This window comes from Astatotilapia calliptera, chromosome 19 (assembly GCF_964374335.1).
Source record: "Astatotilapia calliptera chromosome 19, fAstCal68.1, whole genome shotgun sequence".
In the NCBI taxonomy this organism is placed as follows: Eukaryota; Metazoa; Chordata; class Actinopteri; order Cichliformes; family Cichlidae; genus Astatotilapia; species Astatotilapia calliptera.
Genome location: NC_137440.1, coordinates 63,016 through 76,270, shown reverse-complemented (window position 1 = coordinate 76,270; position 13,255 = coordinate 63,016). Strand labels below are relative to the sequence as shown.

At 42.1% G+C, this 13,255-nt stretch overlaps 1 pseudogene across 1 annotated transcript in view; it reads right to left on the bottom strand.

Annotated features, from left to right (window-relative positions):
- Positions 1 to 12,027, bottom strand: part of LOC113012710 (rab3 GTPase-activating protein catalytic subunit-like) — a 29,002-nt pseudogene extending 16,975 nt beyond the window's left edge. The window contains exons 1-8 of the transcript XR_013903911.1: positions 11,336 to 12,027; positions 11,190 to 11,245; positions 9,144 to 9,222; positions 8,916 to 9,048; positions 5,721 to 5,799; positions 4,498 to 4,617; positions 1,190 to 1,355; positions 100 to 199 (exon numbers count right to left, since the gene is read on the bottom strand). The product of XR_013903911.1 is annotated as a rab3 GTPase-activating protein catalytic subunit-like (transcript). The remainder of the gene's footprint in view (positions 1 to 99; positions 200 to 1,189; positions 1,356 to 4,497; positions 4,618 to 5,720; positions 5,800 to 8,915; positions 9,049 to 9,143; positions 9,223 to 11,189; positions 11,246 to 11,335) is intronic.
- Positions 12,028 to 13,255: the final 1,228 nt, after the last annotated feature.

Below are 13,255 nucleotides of genomic sequence, written 5' to 3'. Positions count from 1 at the left end.
CCACTTGCTGACATGTATTTAAAAAAAATTTAATAATTTCTTAATAATAATATTACATTTTTCTATTTGTGTATTAATGACATGACATGTACTGCCTACCTGGAGGCTGCTGTGGCCATGAATACTGCTGCCAGTCTTGGAGCACGTAGGTGAAGCGAATGGCGATGTTGACTGGAGGCAGAGGGAACAGGGAACAACCCTGATGACAACAGGAAGACATCAGCTCATGTTTATGGTAACAAGCTGCAGCATTAATCTCTCTGTACAGGCGTGGATTACACCTCGTCATTGTCGGCTGTTTCTGGGAACATACTGAACACATTTAACCCTCATGTGTGGATGATGACAACATCAATCAGGATTTTTATTCTTCTTTAGGAATGAATATAAGATTTTTGAACTTCATTTTTTAAATGTCCACTTAGGTGGACAACATCGGTTTTGACTTATGAAGGGTATGGAGACATCAGTGTGTAGTGTTTCTGTGCAAGTTTACCATCAACATCAACACAAATACAAGAAAACAGCCTTTGAATAGCTGCAGACCACTGTGCATGAAAGGGTTAAACAACGTGATGTCTGGGAATCCATTGTGTTTCCAGGAATAGGAATAAACAAAGTTCAAACAAACTGATCATTAAACCAACATCCACTTCCTAACAGTCTTTATTTTATTCACAAATTAATTTCACAAAAATCCAGAAACCGAATTTACACAGAATTAGACGTCTTCTTCTTCCTCTTCTGTTTTCCCAATGTTCACATAACTAAGCAGTGTGCTGTACTGTTATCAACCTGCTCTTTGATGAACTATTACAAGAATATATTCCTATTATAAGATAAGATGTTTGTGTTATTTTCAAGTTGAATACAGTTTTTGTGTGACTGTCAGAGCACAGCAGGAGGAGGAGGAGGAGGAGAGACTGTACATGAGCAGGAAAAACCAGATGAATAAATGTTTTAGAAAATACATTTACATGCACTTCGTGGATGCTTTTATGATTATTAGTTGCATTTAACAGGATTCACATCGTCCTAAAATCGTCTGGAACAGGATGCTGAGGTGATACTTGTAGAACATGGGTACATGACGCTCTGTGGCTGCACAATTTTAATTTTTCTTTATTAAAAACAAACAAACAACCTTGAAATATGATCCATATAAAGATGTTTGTTCCAGAGCACTTACTATCTTAGATTTGAAGATGTCGAGCAGGCCGGACAGGTGGTTGTACTGCACGGGCGCTCAACGCAGGTGAACGATCTCAAAGTCGGTGCGCACGCCTGGTCCTTTGCACTCTCCGGCATACATCCGCCTCCACTTCTGCTGGATCTGCACAAACATCGGCACCTGACTGAACACAAGATAAACAGCAGAAGGCATTACTAGCAGGATCTCTGGTACACGCCCGACATCCAGCTTCAGTTTCTCTCAACCAGCAACAATCCAGCTAAACTAAACAGTCCGACTGAAACACAGAGCAACAAGCTGCAGAACTGCATTGTACTGGCATGTATGTCAGCACTGTCACTGCACGGACCGCTGAGTTCTACACACACTGGTTTTAATATGTTGTGTTCATTGGCGTAATCTGGGGCTGCAGCAATTCATCACTTCTAAAAAAAATCCTCCAAACCAATTCTTTGCTGCGATGCTGCGATGCAGCGTGCTCTGTAGCACAGACTTGTTCAACGATGTAAACGTGTGTGAGGGATAGGTCAGTAGGTAGAGTGGCTGCCCCGGGATCAGAAGGTTGGGGGTTTGAATCAAGTGAAAAGCTAAGCTGAGGTACCCCTGAGCAAGGTCCCTACACACTCCCCAGGCGCTGCATTGGGTGAATGGGTTAAATGCAGAGTTATTTCGCTACGGCCTACGGGGACTAACACATATACATTATTCAGCCACATTTGTGAGTATAAACAGCCATGCAAACCAAACTTATTTAGGAGCAGCATGTGAATAAAAGGTCTGACAACATTAAGCCCACACATCCCCAGTGTTAAACAAAAACACTGATAACACAGCAGCAGTGATGATGACGCTGCAGTTTGACGTGGAGCTGAAGTTTACACACTGACAGGAGCAAAGAGGCGTTACTGAGACGGTGAGCTCAGGTAAAGTGAAAGAAAACTTCTTTCAGCAGCGCTGCTCTCGTGATCATCATTAAAACCTTTATTCTGAAAGAGCTCGTCCTCCATCACAGCAGGAAAGCTACAGAAGTCAGGCTACATTCAAATATGTTGATGAACTATTCATTTAGTCTGATACCATGTTTACATGTCACAGCCTGCAACCGTCGCATTTTACCTGCAGCAAACAGGGGTGAGTCTAAAGGGGGGGCATGGGGTGGATGAGACCATGTTAATTTAAAGGCTTTTTAACATTTTTCAGATTGGCTTTTATTTTTATATTATTTCACTATCAATCTAAATGTAAAATTCTTCTTCCAGTAGAATAACAATAATAATAATAAATTGTATTTATAAAGCGCCCTTCAAGACACCAAAGGACACTGTACAATAGATAAAAACACATAACAGAACACTGACACAATGAAGAGCAATAAAAACAAAAGTAAGAGATAAAATGAACAAACAGTGGATTCACAGTGAACATGCAGATTTGAACAGATGGGTTTTGAGTTGAGATTTGAACTGGGGGAGAACCAGTGTTTCTTATATGTGGGAGCAGAGAGCTCCACAGCCTGGGAGCAGAGCAGCTATAAGCTCTGCTTCCCATGGTGGTGAGGCGGAAGGGAAGCACAGAAAGCTGGATAGAAGAAGAAGATCGAAGTGAGCGGGCAGAACAGGTAGTGCTGAACAGGTCAGAAAGGTAAGGAGGAGCGAGGTTATGAATGGCCTTGAAGGTGAGCAGAAGTTTGTATATTATCTGGAACTCCACTGGGAGCCAGTGAAGTTCCTGAAGAACAGGTGATGTGCTGGTAGGAGGGGGTTCTGGTGATAATGCGAGCAGCAGAGTTCTGAACCAGTTGAAGCTTATGGAGGGATTTATGGGGGAGACCATGCAAAAGAGAATTGCAGTAGTCAATACAGGAGGTAACGAGACTGTGGACAAGAATGGACGAAGACTGGGTGGAGAGAGAAGGACGTAATCTGTTAACGCTGCATACCCCACCTCTCAACTTTAAATCCATGTAGACATTGAGGGTTCTCGGGAGGGGCCGTGCTAACACCTGCTGCTCTCTGGCAGCAGCACCATGCTCTCCCATGTTTTAAATGCACCTTAGAACAACAAGCAGCAACACTACACATGAGCGAGAGGAGGGAGGTTTGGGGTCTTCACACACCCCCGTTCTCTGCTGGCCATCGGGGCCTCTTCCTGGGCAAAGGGGGCCCTCGGGCCTCCGGGCCTGCGGCTCGGTTCACTCTGGCACAGCTGGCTGCCGGCAGAGCCGGTGGGCACGCCACTGCAGCCCCCTCTGGCTTCTGCTCCGTGGCTACTGGGGTGACCCCTCGTCTGGGGCTCTCCTCAGCTCTTCCCAGGAGGGTGGCACGGATGCCCCTCCGGTGGTCCTCCTTGGGCTCTCACACTCTGGGGCCTCTGGATGTCTGGAGCCTGGATCTCCTCCATGCCTGCTTCATGCCCTGGAGAATGGGCTATGGCTCTCTACATCCTCTTGCAGACCGTTACATGGGGAAACCTTTTGAATACAAGCGCGCTGATCCACACAGGTGTGCACACGGGTGTTCACTGTTCATAGACATAAACTACACCTTTATTGGTGCTATTTCCAAGCACATTGTGCGCTGTCTGTCCTGCGTGCTGCACAACAACATTCAATATTTAGTATTTACTGCTGTTTACACTTAGCTAGATTAATGCGATGGTGTTGTGTTTAGTATGTTGCTTTGTTTTTTTTGCTTGTTTTCTTTTCTTTTTCTCTCAACAGGTGATCCAGAAGATTTTTTTTCTCTTCTTTCTCTTTTTAAGTGCCCTCTCTCACTGTCCCTCTCCCCTTCTGTTTTTCTTTTCCTTCCTCTTTCTTTCTCCCTTTCCTATCCCTCAGTCATGTCTGTCCCGTCTGTAACAACTGAAAATAAAATAAAATAAATAATAACAACAACAAAGGTCGATCAAATGGACCAGTACGGCAATGCCACAATGATCCATTTGGCAAAGTAAATCCACTGGGTCTCCTTGTTGGTCTTCAGACAACAATTGACGGCTAAAGAACCAAATGGGACAGGCAAAAAAAAAAAATGCTGCATAGATGGAAACAGGCAGAATAGGTGAAATTATTGATGTGAGATTTATAGGAAAGTGAACTGTCTAGGATGACACCAAAGCTCTTAACCTGAGGAGAAGGGAAAACTGTGGCGTTATCGATAGTGAGAGAGAAATGGTTCGCCTTCAAAGGGTGAACCATCACTCCTTCAGTTGCACACTTAAAACTCAAACATGAACACACATCACACCGTCAGGAGGCACTAATGTGCTCACAAAACCTTCCACGCAGTGCGATGACCGTAACTTACCAGCCACTGTTGGCCAGAGAGATGGAGATGGAGCTTAGAAGCAGGTTGCATTTCGACTCACTGATGACGGCCTCACAGTTCGTTCCAGGGCTGATGACCACAAACTCTCGTATGCCAAACCTACCAAGACATACAGCATCACAGCAGACATTTATCCACATAGGATGGAAGAAACATTTGCTTCATTCTGTATGCTGTTAGATCCCTTGGTAACAATAAAGACCATCACTAATCAATGGGATATTATTTTACTATTACACTCTGAAGAAAAATAAAATATTCAGAAATTGTCTGAATTACCTCTTTGTAGACGCATCTATGATTCTCTGCTTATATTTACGAAGTCTTTCTGGCAACTCAAAGCCAGAAACACTTGCACTTTCTGGACTTGCTCTCTTAAATGAAAGACACACTTAAACTATATGTTCATGTTGCACTTTATGCTATGCACTGTATCTAGCTCACATATCCATTTAACCTGTGGGATTATAATATTATTTTATGCCATGTTAGACCCCTAATTAAAGATTGTGAATTATTATGTAGTTTTAGTTTGCATTATTCTCCTGAATTAGACGAAGCTGATAACTATTGCATTTGTTAAACTGATTTGCATTACATTAGACTGCTGATTTATTGTGAATGAATGATATTGTTTTATGATGCATTATACTGCTGAGTTATAAGAAATAGTGTTCGCAGAAAGTCATCGCCTTATTTGTCTGATTAGAAGAGAACAGAACATACTGGAGAGGTTTTCTGCCCCATCTCAGCAGGAGCAGATAAACAGGGAGCCAAGGTCGTAGCTTAGGCGCCGTGTGAGGGAAAGAATGTGAATGTTTAGGCTTTATGATTAGGTGGGGGCCACTAGAGGCTATAAGAGTTTGATCAATGCTCCACCATTTTGAGATCTGATGCTGTCTGCGTACGGTGTCCATCTCCCACACGTGTGATCATTAAAATCATCGTTTGACTCAACCCGGCTGGACCAGTGTTGTTATTTTGGTTTTTCCTCTTGTATCCATCCCCAATATTTGAATCCGTAACAAACCTAACATGCACATCTTTGCACTGTGGAGGAAACCTGCGCAGGCACAGTTACAGGATGCATCTCCACACAGATTTGATCCAGGACCTTCTCGCTGTGAGGCGTGCAGATAAATGACTCCACTCCACTTTGAGTGAAGCAGTTTTTTAGCATAAAAAGTAAAGACTAAACTTACCATCTGACCAGGCAGTGGGCTCGTGGAGGGAAATCATTGTTCATACAGAGAAGATCCTGCATTGCCAACGGTATAGCATCTGCCAATAGAAGAACTGTGTCAAAAACATTGTTCATTTTAAACACCATCTGAGGTGCATATGATTATTAAAGTGGGACATCTACCAAAATAACTGTACTGGGTTGACTTTCACAGATGCTCATTTCTGTTGCGGCCACAAGGTGGCAGTAATTTACTGTCCTGTACATCACTGGTGTCTCTAGTGATGTACAGGACAGACCCAGCTGACTTACAGGCCAATCTCCAACCTTCCTTTCATATCAAACATCCTTGAAAGAGTAGTTGTCAAACAGCTAACAGATCATCTGCAGAGGCTTATTTGAAGAGTTTCAGTCAGGTTTCAGAGCTGAAAAACAAACCTCCAGGTTCATTATGACATTTATAAAGAGAAACTTCACAATTATAATTTACAACTGAGGAATGCAAGGAGGTCCTACTTCTCTGACATCATCACTAAAAACAGCCATAATGCTCGGGTCTTATTTTCTACAGTTGACAGGCTAACAAACCCTCCTGTGTCAGTGGCAGCTGAACTTCATTCAACCATGGCCTGCAATGACTTTGCCAAATTCTTCACTGAAAAAATCCAAAAAATTAGACAAGCAATTGGTACATCAACAGCAGATCCAGGATATGTACTGTGTCCACCAAAAAACTGTTTAAACACCATGAAACAGTTTCAACCTATTAACAGCAAAGACCTGGAGGACATCTTAGGTCAACTGAACTCCTCCTCCTGCTGTTTAGATGTCCTGCCAACAAGTTTTTTCAAAAAGGTCTCAAAGACTTTAGAGTCAGACCTGTTACAGATCGTCAACTTTTCTTTATTATCAGGTGTGTTTCCAGAATCACTAAAAACTGCTGTAATCAAACCTATACTGAAAAAGGACAATCTTGACAAGACACAAATGAACAACTACAGGTCGATCTCAAATCTCCCGTTTTTAAGTAAGATCATTGAAAAAGCAGTTTCCCAACAGCTCAGTTACTTCTTAAAACAGAATAATTGCTACGATGCCTTCCAGTCAGGTTTTAGACAGAACCACAGCACTGAAACCGCTCTGACCAAAGTGTTTAATGACATATGTCTGAATACAGACAGTGGAAAAATGTCAGTCCTAGTTTTACTGGATCTCAGTGCAGCATTTGATACAGTTGACCACAACATATTACTCAAACGACTGGAGAACTGGACAGGTCTTTCAGGAACTGTACTAAACTGGTTCAAAACATACGTAGAAAACAGGAAATACTTTGTATCAATAGGTAACTTCACATCTGAGCAGACAAGTATCACATGTGGAGTTCCCCAAGGTTCCATCTTGGGACCCCTTCTGTTTAACATCTACATGCTCCCACTGGCACAGATTATAAACAACAACAAAATAAACTATCACAGCTATGCAGATGACACACAAATATATATCACAATGTCACCAGGAGACCAAGGCCCTGTACAGGCTCTTGGTAAATGCATTGAGGAAATCAATGACTGGTTGTGCCACAATTTTCTCCAGCTAAACAAAAACAAAACTGAGGTAATAGTCTTTGGCGCCAAAGAAAAACGATTACAGGTCACCAGAGAACTTCAATCTATACATCTAAAAACCACAAACCAGGCGAGAAATTTGGGTGTAGTGATGGATGCAGACCTAAACTTAGAAAAACACATTAAGACAATAACAAAGTCAGCTTACTATCACCTCAAGAATATATCAAGGATAAAAGATCTGATGTCTCAACAGGACCTGGAAAAACTAGTCCATGCATTCATCTTTAGTAGGCTTGATTACTGTAACACCATCTTTACAGGTCTACCTAAAAAATCAGTCAGACAACTACAGCTCATTCAGAACTCTGCTGCTCGAGTCCTCACTAAGACCAAAAAAGTGGACCACATCAGTCCAGCTCTGAGGTCTTTACACTGGCTGCCTGTCCGTCAGAGGATAGACTTTAAAGTTCTGATGCTGGCCTATAAAGCTCTGAATGGTTTAGGACCAAAATACATCAGTGACCTCCTGACCCAGTATGAACCTTCCAGATCCCTCAGGTCATCTGGATCCGGTCTTTTATCAGTTCCCAGAGTCAGAACCAGACACGGAGAAGCTGCATTCAGCTTTTATGCTCCTTATATCTGGAACAAACTCCCAGAAAGCCTCAGATCAGCTGAAACACTCAGTTTATTTAAATCCAGGTTGAAGACTCACCTGTTCTCAGCTGCATTTGAATAAAGCACCAAATCCACACTTTAAGCTTAAATTTCAAAACTTACATTTAACTACTGATTTTATCTACTGTTCTGATTTTATCTGTTTTGATTTTATATACTGTTGTTTGTTTGTTTGTTAATTAGTTAGTTAGTTTATTTGCTTGTTTTATTCAATTTTAAATCATGCTTTTTATTTGTTCTTGTTTCTAATGTCTCTGTAAAGCACTTTGAATCACCTTGTTGTTGAATTGTGCTATACAAATAAACTTGCCTTGCCTTGCCTTGCCTCATCACAGCACAGAAACAGCTTTAGTGAAGGTTACAAATGATCTTCTTATGGCCTCTGACAGTGGACTCATCTCTGTGCTTGTCCTGCTAGACCTCAGTGCAGCGTTCAATTTCAAAGATGGAGCCTTGCTACCCTCCTCAGTGGACGCCCACTGCCATTCACAACCAAATAAGCAAGTATCCAGGTAACATTTCTGCTTTGCCTGCTTTTATTTGTACAAAGAAAAAAGGTGTTTATTCCTTTTTTTAAGCGGATACATCCAAACCTCGTGCTTTTTCCAAGGTTTACTTCATCAGTGTTTCAACAGTGGTGTGGGAGCAGGCTGTGGTACAAGCCAGAGTCAAAGCATGAAAACCAGAGGATGGAGGCCCACAGCTGTGCCCTGGGATGATGTTAATAATAATAAATATTTCTGCAAACCTGCAGGATAATAAAAACTAAAGCTACATAATAAAGGGTGTGGAGTCTGGATGTCAGCTTGTCATCGTTCTGATAACAAAATTCTGAAAACGTGACGGTCCTTCCACCACAGCCTGCATGTGCACTGAGCAGGACTGTCCAACACTGTCGACATCATTCACAACAAACAGTCAATGAAAAGCTGATGTTGATAATAGTGCAGACAAAGTGACTCTACCTTCCTCGAGGTTGTCCTTCCCATCATCCTCTTCACACTCTTGTTTCAGAAAGTAGTGGCTTATGTAGAACTTGAAGTCAGCAAAATTAATTTCCTGCGACTTCTCCGCCCAGGTTCCACTGGTGTATTCCCCCTGTGTTCAGATAATGCAGCATCATACGATGAAGGTGAGATACTTCCTTTCTGCATACTTCACACGCATGTAAAGATTTGATGAGTAAAAAATACCTTCTCTGGAGAAACCTTCTGTGCAGTGTTCCCTGTCAGCTTCCAATCATTAAGCACTTCCTCCACTCTGGACACAAAACTTCAGGCAGATGAACAGATTAGCCCAGCATACATGCACAGTGTCTGGTTCATGCTAAATAACCACTGAAACTAATCTTCAGAAATGAATTTCCCTCCAAGCACACTGTGCTTTAAATATTACATCTACAGTAAGCAATGAATATGACTGAATGCAAATGTTAACTGTGATTCGTTAAAGAGGCTGCAGCCATTTGAACTGCCTCTGCACACACGAGCTGCACCAACCAATGGATCAACATATTAGGACATGACAACGCAGTAATTTGCCGAGACAGTGCTTTGGTACAAACAACCATTTAGCCCCCCCCCCTCCCTCCTCCTCGTGACCTTTGGTTAGTGGCATTGTGATTTTGGAAGGAACCACTAAAACAAGAATCAATCTGATGCTAACATTGGCCAACCAGATCAGCTGCCTCAGTGTCTCAGAGTCCCTTGTTTTTTTTCCAGTGTGCGCTCGTGTTTCTCGTCATTTAATATATTTATTTAAGGGCTGGCTGTAGCTCAGGAGGTAGAGCAGGTCAGCTGCTGATCAGAGGGTTGGTGGTTCGATCCCCGGCTCCCCCAGTTTGCATGCCAAATATCCTTGGGCAAGATACTAACCCCGACTTGCTCTCCGATGCATCCATCAGAGTATAAATGCATATGTATGATAGTTAGAAAGCGCTCACCGTATAGATAATAGTGAGTGTGGCATGTTGTATAGACCACTTTGAGTACTCCAGGAGAGCAGGCAAGCGCTGTATAAGAACCAGTCCATTTATTTTATTACTGATTTTGAGGTTGAAAATTCCGACTTTTGACAGAGTGACTCTAATCTGTACCATCTAGCTATATTTAGTTTATTGTCACCTGACAAACACAAGGAGCCACAGCCTACTGGTTTACTGCTGTTTTGTTTAAAAAACAAAAACAAACAAACAACAAAAAACCCCAGCCTCCAACAGCACTGTAAACAACGGTAGACGGGTGCATAATAAGCAGCGAATAATGCAGAAAACAGACTTGAGATGGGAAACTTTTCTTGAAGCACACAGAGAGAGAGAGCTGTACAGGAAGTGTGATTTTATTGTGGTGGAAGCAAACCAGCCAAAGTATAAGAGATTTAATGACGATGAGTATCAAACGTGAAGCCTAGTCTGGATCTTCTTTTGCTGCTGGTTCAGTCAATTTTGGTCAGAGTGACAAAACCTGCAGCTCAGACTCTGTGAGCGGTCAGCTCATACGTCTGTGTACGTGCCGTCGGGTGAACGGTCCACGCTCTGTGTTTACGTCTTTGTGTGGAACCCGTGCAGCTGCTCTCATTTACTGTTTCAGCTGTTTGGTGATTGTTGAAATCGTTTTGTGAGGTTTAACCTGAGATTCTGGAGTTTCTGGCAAAATACATTTATATTTAAAATCGATTCAGGATTTAATGAATCAATATCACTTTATTCAAGCTAAAATCGATTTTAATTGGAATATCGATTATGGAAACCCACTCCTAGTTCAAACTTCTGGCTCAAGCCCTAACAAGCAGGTGAGTTCCTTATTGACAAATGTGTCTAATTACAGGTCAGTTCTTGGAAAATGCATTTTATTTAACGCACATTTTGTAATAATACATTTTAGTTGGCTATAGTTTGTTTGGTAATCAATATCCAGAAGATTATTTAAAAATGGCTCACACATATGGCATCAGTCTTCCTATTCATCTACACCGGAAGCACATCTATATCTGTGCAGTGTTATAGTTTTAGTGATGCTGGTGTGCGATATCAGAGTGGTGGTAAATGTATATGCACAGATACACAGCCTCACTCTTTAGCTTGACTATTTGAGGTTAGGTTCGCTGTAATATACAATCATGTTGTTATGTTTAGGCCTGAAGAAATAAATGCAGGTTCGTATCTCCCGAGGGCGAGCTGTGCGGAACACGTAAAGCTGTGGACTAATCCTAGTTTTCAGAGTAATGACCAGCTGGCTTACCGCTCCCACTCGGACGCAGTGGTGAAGTCGGTGATCTCGAAAACCTCCGACTCGGGCTGCAAAACACAAACGTAAACGTAAAATCAGCTGTCGTATTGTTACAGCGCGCTTAACAACCACACTGACATGTTACAAAACAAACTCACATCGCTATCAGCAGCCATGTTGTTGCCTTTGGCTGCCTGATCGGTTCCGGAAACTAGGATGTTTTTCTACGCATGTGCGAAAAGGTGGTCGCTTCCTCTATAGTTCTTTCACAATAAAAGAAAACAAACAAATTCTAAATTCAGTTAAATTTTATTTGTGTAGCGCCAAATCACAACAACAGTCGTTGTGCAAAACTCATTCAGGCATTTAATGACAGGTTTCAAGATGTGAAGAATATCCAAAAGGAACTGGAGATGTTTGCTACGCCGTTTAATGTGCAACCATCTGTGCCAGACACTTTCCAAGTGGAAATAATTGGGCTGCAAAACAACTACGAGCTCAAAGCTAAGTATAACAGCCTCTCTCTGCTGGACTTTCACAAACTGTACTTTCATGCTGAGGCTTTTCCCATCCTGGCGAGACATGCCCTGAAATTTGCATCTCTGTTTGGGACAACGTACCACTTTGAACAGGTCTTTTCAAAACTGACTCTTGCAAAGAGGCGCTTCCACTCAAGACTAACTGAATCAAACTTGAAAAAGCAGCTTCGAGTGGCATCATCATCATCACTGCCAGCTGACATCAGACACCTCGCCAAAAAGAAACAGTTCCAGCCATCTCATTAGGTGAGTCTGATGAGCAGAAATGCAGCAGTAACACAGCAGCAGCCCAAGCAGAGAAGCCTCCTCCAGCTTGTCCGGGGAACGCCAACCCATTCTCAGACCAGCCAAGAGATGTTAATATAAGCAATTAGCAGGGTGTGTCAAAGAGTGAACAGAACATCGCCGAGTCAGCTGACAGCTCCATAAAACGTGTTTCCTACAGCAGCAAACAGGCTTCAAGAAGTGACAGTAAGGAGAGGTGTCAAGATCTGTGGGCCAGTCAGCCTCTTGTGTAAAGGACACAGTGATGCTGAAGTCATAGAGGCTGTGGTCAGGTCAGTCAGCCCAGGTTTCAGTATTCCTGACATGCCTGAGATAAAAGGACCTCACTCCCCGTTAGTTAAAGGAAATATTGAAAGCTCATCAAAAAACTGCTGACTTAACTCTTTGTGCTTGCATTTGCTCTCAGGAAGGCATCAGTGCAGCACCGTACCAGTGACAGTGAGGAAAGGTTATGGCTCAAGAACTGCTCCAAAATCGAATTACCACCTCATTCCTGAAAAGCAGGCAGTTTATGAAAGATTTTGAGAATATATCAGTGATTCTTGAGATAAGGGACAAAACATGTCCAAAGTTTCTGTCAACACCATCAGATTTTTTAAAAAGTACAAAAAAATCAGGAATTATTGTGGGTAACTTACACTGTGAGGACCCCTTTACCACTTCCTGTTTGATACACATGCCATGAGGTCACTGCTCTGGTGAGTTTTTTTAATTTTTATTTCATTTATTGCATACCTTTCTGATAAGAAAAAACTCTGTGTCACACCCATAGTGCATCAACACCACAGTAGAGGCCATAAGCAACTGATGAAAAACAAGATGGCGTCTGTCAGAAAAACGTGCTATGAGAGAAAGTAGGGTATTTTGTCAGCACCATCAGGATTTTTGCCTGACGGTGTTGACCCTTTTTCTTTTTTCTTTTTTTTTTTTTTTTTTAATAAATAGGACAGGGGGAATGAATGAGAGAGAGAGGGGGAGAGAAAGAAAGAAAACCAAAGGGGAGAAGAGACGGTGAGAAGGGGGGGGAAGAGAGAGAAAAAAACAAAAAAACTCCTGGGTCACCTGTATGGAGAAAAAAAAAAACAAAAACAAACAAACAAACAAAAACAAACAGAGGAGACAGCAAACAACAAAGAGCAACATAATAATAGAGAAAACAAAGCACCATCACAATAAACTAGCTAGTCATAGATATCAGTATTTACTAAGTAATAAACGATATTGTGCAGCACGCAAGATAGACAGCGCACAGTG